Source organism: Heloderma suspectum, chromosome 1 (genome assembly GCF_057233095.1).
Source record: "Heloderma suspectum isolate Gila_16-S chromosome 1, 16-S_ref, whole genome shotgun sequence".
Taxonomy (NCBI): domain Eukaryota; kingdom Metazoa; phylum Chordata; class Lepidosauria; order Squamata; family Helodermatidae; genus Heloderma; species Heloderma suspectum.
In genome coordinates, this window is record NC_139458.1 from 256,478,490 (window position 1) to 256,494,473 (window position 15,984).

The following is a 15,984-nucleotide window of genomic DNA, read 5'->3' on the forward strand; positions in this document are numbered from 1 at the left end:
TGCAGTTTAAAGTGTGGAAAGCGTATGACACTCTCCATGTCAGAATGGAGGAAGCCATGCCGAATGAATGGCCTTCAGTCCTTGTCAGCTGAAGATGCTGAAGGCCACAGTGTGTATGTGGGATCATCTGATGTGCTAAATGAGCTCACCAGTTGCTAAGGCAGCACACCTTAACGCCCTGTAATTTAATTTTGAGGATAGAACCAGCAGTGTAGTGGCAAAATCAGAAGTTCAAGGTCCCTTCTTGACAGCCACAGCCACCCCCCCCCTTCTAAGACTGTACAACCTCCTAAGAAATACAGCCTTCAACTGGGATCCAAAAACAGTGCAGCTGAGAGTAAGGCAGTGGTATTTCAATCGGACGTCTGAGAAAAAATGCAGGGGTGTTAAAATCTTTTTCACCCACTCACTCAAACACAAATAGTTTAGGTTTTCAAAATATGATAGCTTGACCCTCTCCACTCAGTCCTCATGGACAGATCCCTTCTCATTTAAACAGCCACCTTGCACCCTCCCTTAGCACCCCAACATTACCCGTTAGTCTTCCCTAAGCTCCTTCATTATATCTACCCCCTCCCCATCCAACAGAAATATCCACACAACCAGCTGGATTGAACTACACACACACACACACACGTGCACACACACGCAGTGGTGTAGTGGTAAATTTGGAAATGCAGGAGCTCATTGTGACAGTCTCCAAGGGAAGTCCAAAAATTTCAGGCAGCTGTGTTGATCCATATCAACAAACCAGTTCTAGGAATTTTTTCATCTCCACCAGGAGCACGTCTTTGGTAAAGCGAATAGGTCTTACTTGCCCATTCCAGACCAAGTCATCCCAAATACTTTGCATTCCAACATGAAACAATATACTGTTGCTTGGAAAATTCATTCCCCTCACAGCTACAGTAAAGATCACAGCTAAGCTCAGGGGGAACAGGGAATTCTGAGGGGGGTGGCAGATGCCATCAGAGTCCCTGCTAATGAAAAAGTGCCAGGACTGCATCCCTGCGAGCCCCGCTTCCACTACACCACTGGTTAGAACAAACAAACTGAGTTGCTATCTATAAGCTGTTCTGTTTTGTTTGAGGGGGCCTTGAGTAATGTGCCCTCTTGTGGGGCCCCTCCTAAATCTGTGGCTCTTGGTGGGCTTATGTGGTGGCAGATAGCTGGGTCTAGCTGCATTCTAGTTTCCCATAATGCCCTTGACCTAGGATCACCCCAGAGCACTGTGGGAAAATAAAATGTCGGGCTGGGAAAGCATGAATAAAGAAGGCTTGAGGGCAGTCATCAGTGCTGGGCCTACTGAGGCCCTGTTAGCTGTCCAAAGATGTTGGGTGCTGATGCCCTGCTATCCTCTATATCAGTTCCCTGCTTCCTTTAGGTGATCTTTACGACAAGCGGCAGATAGGATAGGGACAGCCTGATTAATTATTCTGCAAGTAGAACTTACTTACCCATGATCAGCTCTAGCTTGAACCTGCCAACGATGGGAAAAAAATTCCCCACTTACTTCTTACATTGTTTGCCGTCCAGTTGCCATCTACATTCCAGTCTATAGTTTCTGAAATACGATCTTGGATACTACAGTAACAAGCCTCACTACATAAAAGAGATATTGATCCAAACAGGCCCCACTCCACAGAGTTATGAAGATTACGGCCCTACCTTTCATTTACACTGGAAGGTACCTTGCAGCAGAAAACTAACCTGGTATGTTCTCTGGCAGGGAGCCACCTTCTGCCAAGTAACCTAGCTGCTGCACAACCGATTAACTGAGCACTTCAATACTGTATTCTCACTCATTTTCCCTTCTGTATCACTCCTCCACTTGTTTTCTTGGGGGTGGAGGTAGAAATCTGCACTGCTCACTTAACAATCAAACCTAACTTCAATTTTCAGAGAGCCATGCTGATGTAATCCTTTTTTATGTGAACGTGATTCCTGCTGAAAGAAGTGCATAAAAATGCAACTTAAATAATGGTTTAAACAATTCCAGTAAGCTGATAACTTTCCAACCTCCCCCCGCCCCCCATGCAATGTGCTAGTCTAGAGAATGCAGTAAGGACCGGCACTTCTGTCCTATGATAAGAGTTCCAGCCAAAGTGCACTATCCCCTGACTGCCCTGTGTCTTGCATACTTCAGCTCATTCCTCTCTGCTCCTCTTCTGTTTTATGGAGGACCTAAAAGAGAGGCTCAGCAAAAAAACAACGGCTTTTGCAGAAGGTTAAATGGCCACGCATAGCAAAGCCAGAAGTACAGCTGAGCATTGCCTTTGTAGTTCTACATTCCTTAAGCATCCCCAGCAACCCCATGGCCTGGCTTCTCTCCTTCACTGCCAGGAGAAGCAGTCACCAAAAGATAAATTCTGGGTAGCAGTGGAGAACAAATACTGGTACTGAAAGCTTAAACACAAGCTAACTTCACAAGGTTGTTTAAACTGTGCAAAGTGAGAAAAGGCTAGGAGCACAGGACACTGCCTTATACCGAGTCAGATACTCGGTCCACGTAGCCCAGTGTTGTCAACACTGACTGGCAGCAGCAGCTCTCCAGGGTTTCATACAGGAGTTTTTCAGCCCTACCTGGCGATGCCGGCGATCAAACCTGGGACCGTCGGCATGCAAGGCAGGGGCTCTACCACTGAGTTTTCGGAGGGTGTTTCAAGACAGAGGGCTCCTAACACAACTAATCAAAAGGCATTGCACAGCTGTCCAGTCTTTTCTTCCTTGATGAGTTTTGCAGTTCAAGTAGACCACAGAGGAGTTGAGCATGCTAACAGCCCAAACCAAAATATGTTTACCCAGAAGTTCCTTTTTTGACATTTATTTATTTGGTTTGGGGTTTGTTTCAGTTGCGAACCATTTTCCCTCTCATAATCAAGCTGTCTGAAACTGTTGGACCAAACATACATAGGGAGACTAAAGGGAAAAAAGCCCTGTGCTGATGTTCTCAACAGATACAATATTGTGTTGTGGTAAGAGGTCTGGATTGCATCCACTTGCCACATCCTCTCACCATACAAGAAGATCTGTGTGTGCCCAAGTCCCATCTGCACAAGGGACAATGTGTGAGCATTCACCCCAGTGCATGTAAGTTCCTGCAAAAATGGATGGTGCAAATCCCAAGTTTGAGCCCCGGCATCTCCAAGTAGCTCTTGTTGAGGGTGAAAGTGGAGAGTGCAAAAGCTGGTTTGAAACTCAACATTAAAAAAACACTAAGATCATGGCATCTAACCCCATCACTTCCTGGCATATAGAAGGGGAAGAAATGGAAGCAGTGACAGATTTTATTTTCTTGGGCTCCAAGATCACCGCAGACGGTGACTGTAGCCATGAAATTAAAAGACGCTTGCTCCTTGGGAGGAAAGCTATGGCAAACCTAGACAGCATAGTAAGAAGCAGAGGCATCACCTTGGCAACAAAGATTCATATAATCAAAGCTATGGTTTTCCCAGTAGCAACGTATGGCTGTGAGAGCTGGACTATAAGGAAGGCTGAGCACCGAAGAATTGATGCCTTTGAACTGTGGTGCTGGAGAAGATTCTTACGAGTCCCCTGGACTGCAAGGAGGTCAAATCAGTCCATCCTAAAGGAAATCAACCCTGAGTGCTCATTGGAAGGACAGATACTGAAGCTGAAGCTGAAATATTTTGGCCACCTAATGCGAAGAGAAAACTCCCTGGAAAATACCCTGCTGCTGGGAAAGATCGAAGGCAAAAGGAGAAGGGGACGGCAGAGGATGAGATGGCTAGATAGCATCACCGATGCAATGAATATGAACTTGAGCACACTCCGGGAGACAGCGGAGGACAGGAAGGCCTGGCGTGCTATGGTCCATGGGGTCACGAAGAGTCAGACACGACTTAACGACTGAACAACAACAACAATCTCCAAGTAGGACTGGGGAAGCCTTCTTCCTGAAACCCTGGAGAGCTGCTGCCAGTCTGTGTAGACAATACTGAGCTAGACAGAGCAAGGGATCAACTCTGTATGAGGCAGTTTCATGCACATGGGCTTTTTTAAATCCCCGCGCTTTCTCCTTTTTTAAAGCATGTGGCTGTGTAATCATCTGCTTTTACATTCAGAGAGAGAGAGAGAACTCTTTTAAACTGGGTGATAGGCAAACTGTCAGGTAATTAAGTTTACACTCTAGCTGCTTTTCTTCCAGTTATGCTCTCAAAAGACCAGAGCAATCCTGTTGCAGTGAAGAGTACCCTGGATTCATGCTATAGCTAATATACTAAAATAATTGGGACCTACAAAAACAAAAATGCAGTGTGGACTGCTCTTGTTCAGGGTTTCAGTCACCCATCTAGCCATGTCCTTTTCCAGGATACTCCATTCCATTTCCCTCCCTCAACAGTCAGGCAGCATTCCATGGCCACTGAGCATACTCAGACCTAGCTGGGCCATGTTGGGATTTTCCTTCCTAAATTGTTTTGTACTTACGCAGACCTTGGCGTTCCCCTCAGCCTACTAATGCCTCCCACTTGTGTGCAGATAGCACCATTTTGGCTACATAAGGATCAACTCTCAGAGAATGAGTTTGCTATTAGGCTGTAGGATAAGGCAGGGCTGTTGAACCTCTTCCAAGCCAAATTCTGTTTCAAAGAAGTTCTCAGGGAATACCTTTCAGTGGTGGGTGGAGGTAAAGGCAAAAGGAGATGGGGCCAAAAATCCCCCAAGTACTAGCTTATTTTAGCTTAAAGCTCTTACTCACTGCCGCTCACTAAGCCTCAGAAGAGGCATTTCAGCCTTTTAGAATGGGAAAAGACTGCACAAATCTCAAGAAACCACCAAATGATCAGTGACTGGGGGAAAGGAGATGGGACCAGGGGAAGGGGGCTTGGCCCTCTGGGGAACCACAGAGGCCTGGATTTAGCCCCTGAGCCTGAGTTTCTGCACCCCTGGGATAAGGCATTGAGCATCCATTTATGAGTTCTTTCCAAGTGCAAAATCAAACCAAATGGCAACATCATGCTGATGAGCAGCTTACATGTGCATCTCCTCTTGCATAAAAACACTGTCACTAATGTTGGCCTATAAGCCCTATTTTAGCAAAGAATGGCCCAGCAGAAAGACATCAGCTGACCACAGTGGAGGCTGGTGGCTCCGATTTCGGTGGGGCCATCAATCCATTCTGGGTTTCAGTCAGAATCAGCCAGAACTCCAAAGGAGCTATCCAACATGCTGAGCCTTATCCCCAAAATAGGTTCAGCACCTTGGATAGCTTCTTTACAGTTCTGGCTGGTTCCGGCTGAAACCCAGAATGGATTCACAGCCCCACTGAAGACAGAGCCACCAGCCTCCACTGGCTGACCCACTGTACTGTTGTTTAGGGGGTGCTCCCAGACTAGCTCTGTGAGGCATTGTGCTGTAAACCAAATGCAGCATTGCCATTAACTTTCCACACTTCAGGGGGTGTAACACTTCCTGTGCACACGCGCGTGCACTCACATGTACAGCGGTGGGCATGACATACTGATGTGGGTGGGAAAAGGTCAGTATCTTCTTAAGAACTTTTTTTTAAGGCAGGTGAAAAGATATTTCAGCATTAATTAAAGGAGTGTGTGGGGAGAGTAAACAGAGTGCTAAAATGGCACCAACCAGAAAAGCAGCATTTTTACAAAAAAATCAATTTGTGCTAAAACACCGTTTCATGAATGCTAAGTAGGTGAAAAAGCATTTTAGCACAAATCAAAATATAGATTTTTTGAAAAACAAATCCAGTCTTAAAGCATCGGTGCCAGGCCCTCACGCACCCACCTGACGGGCAGAGGTGGGTGTCTAGTGGGCAGCCTCAAGCGTGCTCCTGGACCCTCTTCAAGGTGGTGCTGGCCAAGTGAGAGCCTTGGCAGAATCAAGCTTCTGCTGGTTTTAGGGGGGAAGACGAGGAGAAGGGAGACCAGCAACATTTCCTCCACTTGCCTGGGTGGGAGGACATAACCAAAAGGGCGTAGGGTTGAAGGCTTCTTTGCCACTTCTTCATGCACTGGGGCACATTAGACCAGCCTTGTATTTAAGCACTGGCCTGGTAGCCAGACACAATCAGAAATTCCATGCAGGTGGGTGAGCAGGCTGATGGAGGAGCAAGGGAGTGCTCCCTCCATCATCTGTGCCCAGCATAGAAACCAAGTAGGCTGCTGGAGGAGGGAAGCCACCTCCTCCTCCGTGCCCAGCACAGAAATGCAGCTCACCATCCCTCCTCTGTCTGGCCCAACCAGGCTAGTAAAATCTTTCCCCAGCTAGTAACTTTTGTGGGCTGGTTTACACGGATGCATTAGACCACTGTGCACTCCAATAAGGAGGCTGGGGCTGCACCTGCCTTACCTATAGATCAGGGCTGTTGAACCTCTTCCAGCCCAAAGGCCAAATCCCATTTCAGAAAAGCTCTTGGGGGGCTCATTCCAGTGGTGGGCGGGGCCAGAGGCAACAGGGGAGGGGCCGAAGCACCAGCATATTTTTACTTAAAGTTCTTATTGCCAGGAACTAGGCCATAGGAGAGGCATTGTAGAATGGGGGGGGGCACTGCACAAAAGCCGGGAAGCCACCAAATGATTGGTGATTGGGGGAAAGGGGTGAAGCCAGGGGAAGGGGCGTGGCCCTCTGTGGAACCCTAGAGAGCCAGATTTGGCCCCTGGGCCCAAGGTTCCACACCCCTGGTGTGGATTGAGAACCACCACGGAGGGATCTCCAGGAAGCTCCTGGCCGAGGGGATGGTAGGAAACGCCTTCTTAGGCGTGCCTGGTGGTGGTGTCCCCTTCTGCTGTTCTTAGCTGCCATCCTTAGTACTCCTCTTTCTCCACCCCACTCTCCAAATGGAAGCGCCCTTTATGCGAGATGACCCAGAAGCCTCATTGTGCTGCCCTGCCCCCTTTACCAGCTCTCATTTCCATCAGTGTTTGCTGCTCTGCATTGGCGTTGATGAGTGTCTGAAGTGGCAATAGGGAGCCTGCCCTTTCGGATCATTCCCTGCTCTGTGGGACAGGCAAGTCATGTGTGTTTGTTCCACACTTGCAGTGGTGTCAGGAGCTGGCTGGCTGATACACACTGATAAAATGGTGCTCTCAGGGTTCCCCTTATGACTTGGTCCCCCTGAGCAACTCCTTAAGGATCTCTTGCCTCCTTAAGAGTCCCACCTTCCTTCTTTTACTTTCCTCTTCCCAGTAACATGGGTTTAGGCTGTAGACATGGAGTGACTGACACTCTAGACACAGGGTTTAACTACAACTGTTTACTAGTAGTTAGAGCTGAGCGATACAAAAGGCATTAAGAGAAAATACAAGTTGCAAAATACAAGTTCCTTTACCCTAGCTGTACTTAGACTTCTCCATGCTGCTTCTTTCTGCTCCAGGCCCTGGTCTCCCTGATTCTGCTCTTACCGCTCTGGTCTTTCTGATGCTCTCTTTTTATACCCTCCTCCCCCAAAACTGAAAGTACTGTTTCAAACCTGAAGAAATGAAACTTAACTGGGGAAATGAAATTGAAACGTAGCTGGGGAAATGAAACTCCTCTCAGGGATAACCCCTCCCAACAAAAAAGCCCAGGACTCTAGACCGGACCTCTTTATCGTGTCTCTGTAGGCCTCAAACCTTCACAGGTGTCAGCTGGAAAGTTAACAGCAAGGGTCTAGTAAAGTGTAGATGGGTGGCATTAGGCCCATCCACCTGACACGTCACTGCACACATCAAAACCATCCCTACTGCAAAAGACAGAAGAGTTGTGCCTAGTGCAATCTCTGCAGATGTGGATGGGCCTTCTGTCCATTCTTTCCAGAAAAGTCAGATTTTCTGCTGTATGAAAGAACTATGGAAGAACTGGGAGAGAAACATAGGAAAATGACAATTTGATGACAATGTTGTGGTAGGTCACTCCATAAAAGAGGAGTGAACCAAGTGTGGCAATTCCAAAGTAAACATCTAGTGTGGAAGCACCCTAAGGCTAACAGAATCACTCCAGGGCTTACTATATTGGAGGCTAGTGCTGCCTAAGCACTCTCTCTATTGTGACTTGACCAGACCCCCAAATGCCCCATATTTGCTTGTATTAAGGCAGCTCATAATCACAGCACAGTAAAAACACCTGGTTAGGGATGCCACGGCACCTGACTGGGTCTGGGAATCCATTGGGCCCCCTCCGCCTGCAATCCCCGGACTATGCCCACTGAGACACTGTCCTCACTCACCCCCTGCTCGTACCCCCGACCCCCGGACTCACCACAATTCCATCCGGTGTGCACCTGCCATTTTCCCACCTTTGATTTCTACGTAAAAAAAGAAGTTAAAAAATGTGCATATTTAAATATGCACAGTTTGGGGCTGGGAAGGCTTAATAAGTGCAATATTAGAGGTATAATCCCTCTAATTTAAATGTGCATATTTAAATATGCCCATTCTTTTAACTTCCTTTTTTACGTAGAAATCAAAGGCAGGAAAATGGCGGGCTCTCACCAGACAGGATCGCGGTGAGTCTGGGCAACTCACCAAGCTCGCGGGTGGCCCGAACACTGGTCCGGGAGGGGTGCGAGTGGGGGCGCCACTTCAGTGGGCCCCCAGACAAGCCGAGCTGAGGAGAGTTCTCACATCCCTGGTTTTTTTAAAAAAAACAACCACAATAACCCTAAGTTCAAATTCCCCAAACTGCAGGAGGGGTGGGCAACTTGTGGCCCTCCAGATGCTGTGGCCTATAACTCCCACCAGCCCTAGCCAGCATAGCCAATGGGAAGGATGATGGGAGCTGTAGGCCAAAACATCTGGCAGGGGCCCAAGTCGCCCACCCCTCCTGTAGCTTGGGGGATGCAAATTTAGCTTTAAAAAAAAAGAGCAGGTGTTCTTAGCATGTTGTGATTATGAGCTCTCTTAATGTAAGCAAACGTAATACAAGCCAGATGGTCATAGGATTTTGGCTGCTTAAAATGGGCCGAAGACCTAGTACTGAACTGCCAAGTACTGACCCCCCATGCCCCAAATCATTGGGATGAGTCTCCTGGATCCACAACAGAATTTAGAGATTTGTGTACAATGGATTATAGCTGGGCTTGTTTAGTCAGGTGACATTGCTGGGTTTGGCTTTCACTGTAATACTTCTTTGTTTTTCAAGATACACCTAAAGGCATAGCTATGTTAGTCAATTGCAGCAAATCAACAGAGACTCTTGAGGCACTTTAAAGACTATGAGATTTATTCTGGCCTTAGCTGTCATGGACTATACCCCACTTCATCAGAGAACACATAATAAAACAGAAAACAAATCATAAAACAAAGTAAGTTGCTTTGGCCCATAAGAAAAAATACCAAAATCCAGAGTCAGGCAATAACTTCATTAGAATCAACCAAATATGCACAAAATTATGAGCAAGCGTTTGAGTTCTCAGAATCTCTTCATGAGGCATGATGTTACAAAAGGCAGCTGAGGTAGGTGGGCACCCTAATAAAAGTATTGCCCGAATGGATTTTGGAATTTTTCTATTTTTTGCAACCTTTGTTTCAATCCAAAAAACGGCACAGAGATCCATGGTTACAGTGGGACGTTACTTCCACTCCTGAACAGCAGACTAATGTTCATGCCACAGTAATCTCTTTGTTTTGACTACTGCAATATCTTTCTTGCATAATGAGCATTGCAACCATACATAGTCTCTGCTGGAATCGGTGGGATCTCACAGGCATTTTTACAGAAGGTGCTCTTAAGTAACGCAAGCATTGTTTTATTTTAGTTCCACACAAGCAAGCATTTCAGTTGCCTCCTTATCTTGCAACATGCAAACATTCAAGAAACCATTGTTATACACTGCTCAGTTCTGAGCAATAAGCATTCCTGGGGTCAATGCTACATGGCTTAGTTTCCTTTGGACGAGAGCACTAGAAACTTATTGTGCCAGGAGAACTGGGCACCAGGGAGCTTACCAGGAGATTGAGGGCGGCCAGCAGCACCATGGCAGGTAGTTTTCTGCTTCCAGCAATGTAGAGGAAAGGGTACGGCCCAGTTGGGGCACCATGAAGCCAAGATCCCAGGGGGCAGCTACTGATGCAGTCCACATGCAGGTTCTGTGAGCAGTCAGGTCAAGCCAAGGTCAAGTTCCAGAAAGGCAGGCATGGGAACAGGTGTCAGGGTCCGATGTGCATGGTCAGATGCAGCAAAAGACAGGTTCCAGGAGGGCCAGTGGTGGAGTAGATTCCGAAAGTGTGGTTAGATGTGTCAGGAGGTGAGGTCTCAGATAAGCAGCAACAAAGGACCAGAGAGCATCACGGAGAGCTCCAAGCGAGGCTGGAACTGGAAGCCAAACAACCTTAATTTGTATGATGTTCCAACAACTAGAAGAATGGGACTGAACATTAAGTAGGATATTGGTTTGCTTTAGGGTAGGGTTGGCAACCCAATGCCCTCCAGATGTTTAGATCTGCAACCCCCCAAAACCCCTGACCAATAGCCATGCTGGCTGGGGCTGATGAGAGTTGTAGTAAAAAAAAAAAAAAATGGAGGGCACCAGGTTACCTACCCCTTGCATTAAGCTGTTAGCTACATTCCCACACTGAGGGAGCCCTTCACTCTTGCTTTAGAAGCCTTTGACATGGAGGCAACTGTGATGAGGTGGTGACTTTGGAGCTGGAGTTCTCAGAGTCCAAGGATGGTAAGTAATGCAACCTCCTCAGGACAAAGAGTTGTTCTCAGGAAATGGGCTGGCTCCGTGGGTTTTTCTGAGGAAGAGGGTTCTGAGAGGCAGGGGCTGTCCCACTCTAAACTGACTCCTTGCTCTTTGCTAGCCAATACAGGGACGTAAACAAGAGAGTGATCAATTAAGCAGGCAAATGGTCAAGCGCAGGCAAGCAGTCAGATACGTGGGGACAGGCTAAGGCAAGAGTGGCCAAGGTAACAGACAGAGGTCGAAACACAGTGAGGCAGTCAGACACATTACACAGTCCAGAAGCAGAGTCAAGAAGGAATCCAAGGGTCCGTATCAGAGAGCTTCAATCACAGGGAAAGGTCCAGGAGGCAAGGGACAAGGCACTAGACTAGAGCTGCTAGAACTGTGCTGTTTCCAAAACTGGCTTGCCAGACACTGAAGGCTTTTAAGACCAAAGCCTGCTCCCCACTCAGGGTACATTAGAGATCTCTGGTCAAAGCCCTACTCATGAGGAACCCCTTTCCTCTTGAGTAAACCTCTGCTGCAGCCTGGCACTTCACTGCGGTTCCCTGAGTTGGGCCTGCCTCCTCTGGCACCGTTGCTCCCTGGGACTTGGGGGATGCTCAACCTTCTCCTCTGAGGCAGAGTCCCCCTTTTCCTGAGTGCTTGGGACTTCAGCAGACTCCTCCAGAGAGTCAGGCCCCTGTTGCAGTGCAAGCCTTGGCAGGAACTGGGCATAATCCTCTACTGGGACCTGTAATGCTTCCTCGGAGGAGGAGGAGGAGGAGTCCAATCAGGGCACAACAGGGACCTGAAGACTCACCTCCGAAGCCAATTCCTCTTCCTGGTTTGAGAGATCATTTATACTGCAGGCCTCTTCTCCTGAGAAGGGGTGGGGGATCGGAGCCCTGAGTCATGGGAGGCAGCAGCAGGAACAGCAGCAGGCAGCAGCAGGGTATACTGACAGTTAAAGCATCTGCAGCAATCACCGCTATTGTAATTCCCCCTGAATGCCTCTGGGCCCAGAGGCATTCTGGGGAAATGAAGATGGTGGCAGCTGCAGCCACCTGACTTGATACTCCTAAAGCAGCGGTCACCAAACTTTTTGGCACCAGAAACCGGTTTCGTGGAAGACAATTTTTCCACGGACCGGGGGGAAGGTTTCGGGATGATTCAAGCACATTACATTTATTACTTTGTAGTAATAGGCTACGTAAAGATTTACGTAGCCTATTACTTGAAGAACAGGGACGCAAATGGCATCCGCTATGCGGACGCCATTTGCGTCCCAGCGGCCAGAATTCCGCCAGCAGCCAGAGCTGGCCAGGGCCAGCGAAGATTCCAGGGGGGAGGGACGGATTGCCTCCCCCCCCCCATGGACCCAAGGTAAGGAGGTTTCGCATACCCCTACACTCACCTCCTGCTGTATGGCCTGGTTCCTAACAGGCCACGGACCGGTACTGGTCCGTGGCCCGGGGGTTGGGGACCCCTGTCCTAAAGTATTAAAAAAAGTTTCAGGGAAAAAACCAAAGGGGTGGTCCCCAGTATTTGTCCCACCATACTGGGTGCTGATGCTGGGCCTGCTTTACGATAGTTGCTTTATTTACAAACCTAAAGCGGAGCACAGTGGAAGTACACAGACACTCCAACAGCAAACAGCATATCCCCAGAGAACAACTGTTTGTACATCCCCAAGACGACACCCCACTCCCAGCTAACTCCACCTAGGAACTCTCACTTCTCACTTCTCCCTCCCCCCTCTCATCCTGTTTATTCAAACCTAGATACTGCCTTTTTCAATGGGACTTACCGGAAACCCCTCAGGCTGCCATCCCATATCCACTTTCCTGGGAGTAAGCCCTATTAAACTTAACAGGACTTACTTCTGAGTAGACATGTATGGGATTGCATTGTTAAGACTTTTTAAAACAGGCAAGCTTTGTGACCAACATTAGGGAGTGTTCTTTAGCATGTAATGTTTAGCCCTTCTACTTTTAGAAAAGACACTTGGCTCAATAATTGGGGGTTAAATAGACCCCAATTATGTCACAAGTTTTTGTTTTCTTATTTAAATTATCAGATGTATTTGACAATGAGTCTAGTTTGATGTTTTTAAAAAGTATTTATTTGTTTATTTGTTTGTTTATTTATTTATTTATTTATTTTAATGAAGGGTTATTGATTGCAGTATGAAGGGAAGCTATCTGAAATCACTAATGACCTCAGTGTTAATAAGCATACCACACACAATAGGTGGCCTGGGTCACAGGGATGCTGTTTTCCAGAAATATTGAGAGGAACATAAGCAGGAATAATATTGAAAGAAAAATATTAAAGGTGTACACTAAAATGAAATAAAGAGATAACTTGCAAAGCGTAAACCCTAGCTGTTCATTCCTATCCATTATATTTGTGCAGATCAGAAAATTTTCATGCACTGAATGTAAAAGAACACAGAATGTCATATCCAGAAATTGAAAGACATTTCACACAAGCAGCTACCAGGGGAAAAAAGAGACAAGCATGTAAACATGGTCCTTAACAATTATCTGGTTCAGATGTGATCTTTCTCATGCACTACCTCCTCCCTCCTCCCCTCCCCTCCCCTCCTTTGGCATGGCCACCAGGACCCTGAAACCTCTCGCTTCTGCTTTCACTTAAACAAAGTTGATCATTATAGCCAAACCCCTTAACTATTGTTTAGGGGAATAAGCCAGGATTATAAACCAGAGTCTGAAGTTGGCTTGTTCTAAGTTTAGGGACATAAGTTAACCACCATTATTTAAAAATGGAAACAAAAGCAGTTAGGTAAAACAGAATGTGGGGAGGGGGAGCTCACAAGCCCAAGGCCTGTTCATGTAATGCTAGACCGTAGCTTAGCATTATATCCGAACAAGGCCAGTGTAGACTTTGGAAAATCTATATGGAAAAATTTAGAAAATCCATATGGAAAAAATTGGAAAATCCATATGGAAAAAATTGGAAAATCCATATGGAAAATTAACTTCTGTGAAAAGCACAATCACTTTGCAATATGCTGTCAGTTCTTAGCACAACATGGGAGGGGCATTTTTGTTGGGATTTCATTTGGGGAGGAAAAGGTTAACATACACACATGTGCTGCAGTCCCAATGAACATTGCCCCCCCACCCCCCCTGCTATTATTATTTTTAAAAACCCTGTGGTGCTTTGCAGTGATGTACTTAGCGTCGTATCTAGTGTGGTCCCAAGTTCTTGATTAATACTGCAGTCATCAGGCATTTTGAATTTGTTTTCCATTTGCATCTTAAATAGTGTTGTCAATTCTCTGGGAAGAGGAGGGAATTGCTGTTGGAGAGAAAGAGAGAGAAGCCAGGGATATAGCTCAGGATATAGCTACACTACGAATGCTGCAGCATACACCAGGGTCACAGTGCAAAACACTTTATCTCAAAGTCACGTGAAGTGTGCCTAAAACCCCCAGCTTTAATTTTAAATAAGCATTAATTTTAAATAAGTATTTGCGCTTGCAAAAAAGGGAGTCGTTAACATGCAGCCAAAATTGGATTATTTTTGACAGACCCTAAATCTTACTATTTATTTATTTCAGTCCTGGTTTCCCTCTTCTCTGGTCCTTAGCTACCCACAATCCTTACCAAAATTATCTGTTTTAAAGAAAACCAAATGCCTAACAACAACAGTATTCAGTACAATTGGTGGAAGCTCCCTTAAAACATATAAAACAGAGAGCACTAATTTGCATTTCCTTGGAAAGGAATTTGGATGCTTTCAGTATAGATTAGGAACAAATAAAGAAGGTCCATCAAAATGCCAAACTACATGCAGGCTAGGACTTTATATATAGCAATCAGAAAGAGCCCCATAGTGATCAGTCCTGTAATCTCTGCTCCTGGTTACTGCCTGCTGATTAGGAAATGTGTTAAAGAGCCATTAGCTGGAGCTGTTACATTGTGGTATGCCAAATTCTCTCTCTGTCATCTAGGCTGCGATTTAATATTGCACTGTTGATCTTTGCAGTTAATATTTCATCTGAACATTGAGTTACCACCAAGCCCTGGGTCCCCAATTACTGGGGTCCCTTTTGGGGCCCATCGAATAGGTCTCTGGGGAGTGAGCATCTACCTCCTCTGCACGGCTGGTAGTGTGCTGATCTCACTTGCCCTCTGGCCACACTGTGGCCCAAGCTCTGCCCAGGGGTCAATCTGCTGCACCAGGTGGCTTTAGTCGGTGGGGCCAGGGAGGAGACCTAAAGGGGACCCTCTAGTCCACTCCTAGGCCATAAATAGGGGACTTATCCAGGGATGAAGTTTTTCCATAGCTGACAGCTATCATGCTTTGGACAATGTTTAGCTACCATTTGATTGGGGGCTGGATGCATGATTGGTCTCAGCAACACAGGGCTTTTGCCTTCTTCACAGCAATATTTGTGGTTTATCATTTAATTGCAGTGTTCTAGATTTCCTTCAGAACTCTTTGCATTGTAGCTGCTGGAGGCATTGAGTCAGATCCATAGTAGGGATCCCGTTAAAGCAGTCTCCCCCAACAGGGTCCCCTCCGGATTTGCTGGACTGCAACTCCCATTATCCCCAGACATTGGCCATGCTGGCTGGGGATAATGGGGGGTTGAAGTCCTCAGAACATCCAGGGGGCACCAGGCTGGGGGAGGCTGCCTTAAGGGCTCCTGGGTTGTTGCTTCAAGCCCCCAGATCAGCTCAGGGGCTGGCATGCCTGCCACACAGCCGGGTCTCAGGAATGGCCCACAATATCCGTTCATGCTGTTGTGGGTCTGAGATTCCTACCATCCTCACCAACGTTCTCCCAGTATGTGGCCTGGGGGGTGGTATCAGCCAGCAGTGGGCTGTCTGAAGACTTGATCCTTGCCCTATGCCACGCCACATTCTCTTTGCTGTGATCAATAAAAGCTGTGGCCAGTTTTAACCCACTTCAGTCTGTGCATGGTTCTTGGTCCTGAGCCTCACCCCTTTGCATGCACAAGCTAAAGCAGTCGTACCTGTGAAGATTATTAGATGTTTGCCTTAAAAACAACAACAACAACAACACTAATTTTTTGGCAGCTTAGAGAAGCATGCTAACCAACAAAAGCTGCAATTCTAAAAGCACTTCCTATTAAGCCCCATTGAACCCTGTGGGATTTATTTCTGCATAAGCATGAAGGACTGTACTGTAAATGGGGTGTTAAGAAGTTAAGAACTTAAGAACTGCCATGCTGGATCAGGACAAGGGTCCATCTAGTCCAGCATTCTGTTCACACCATGGCCAGCCAGGAGCCAGTTGCCTGTGAGAAACCCACAAGAAGGATATTTGTGCACCCTCACACCCATGTTCCCCAGCAGCTGGTA

At 46.9% G+C, this 15,984-nt stretch overlaps 1 long non-coding RNA gene across 1 annotated transcript in view; it reads right to left on the reverse strand.

The window, feature by feature from the left end:
- Positions 1–7,224: 7,224 nt before the first annotated feature.
- LOC146358984 (uncharacterized) overlaps positions 7,225–15,984 on the reverse strand; it is a 57,436-nt gene continuing 48,676 nt past the window's right edge. Inside the window, exons 3-4 of the long non-coding RNA XR_014786425.1 lie at positions 13,828–13,951; positions 7,225–10,272 (exon numbers count right to left, since the gene is read on the reverse strand). This is a non-coding gene — a long non-coding RNA (uncharacterized LOC146358984). The remainder of the gene's footprint in view (positions 10,273–13,827; positions 13,952–15,984) is intronic.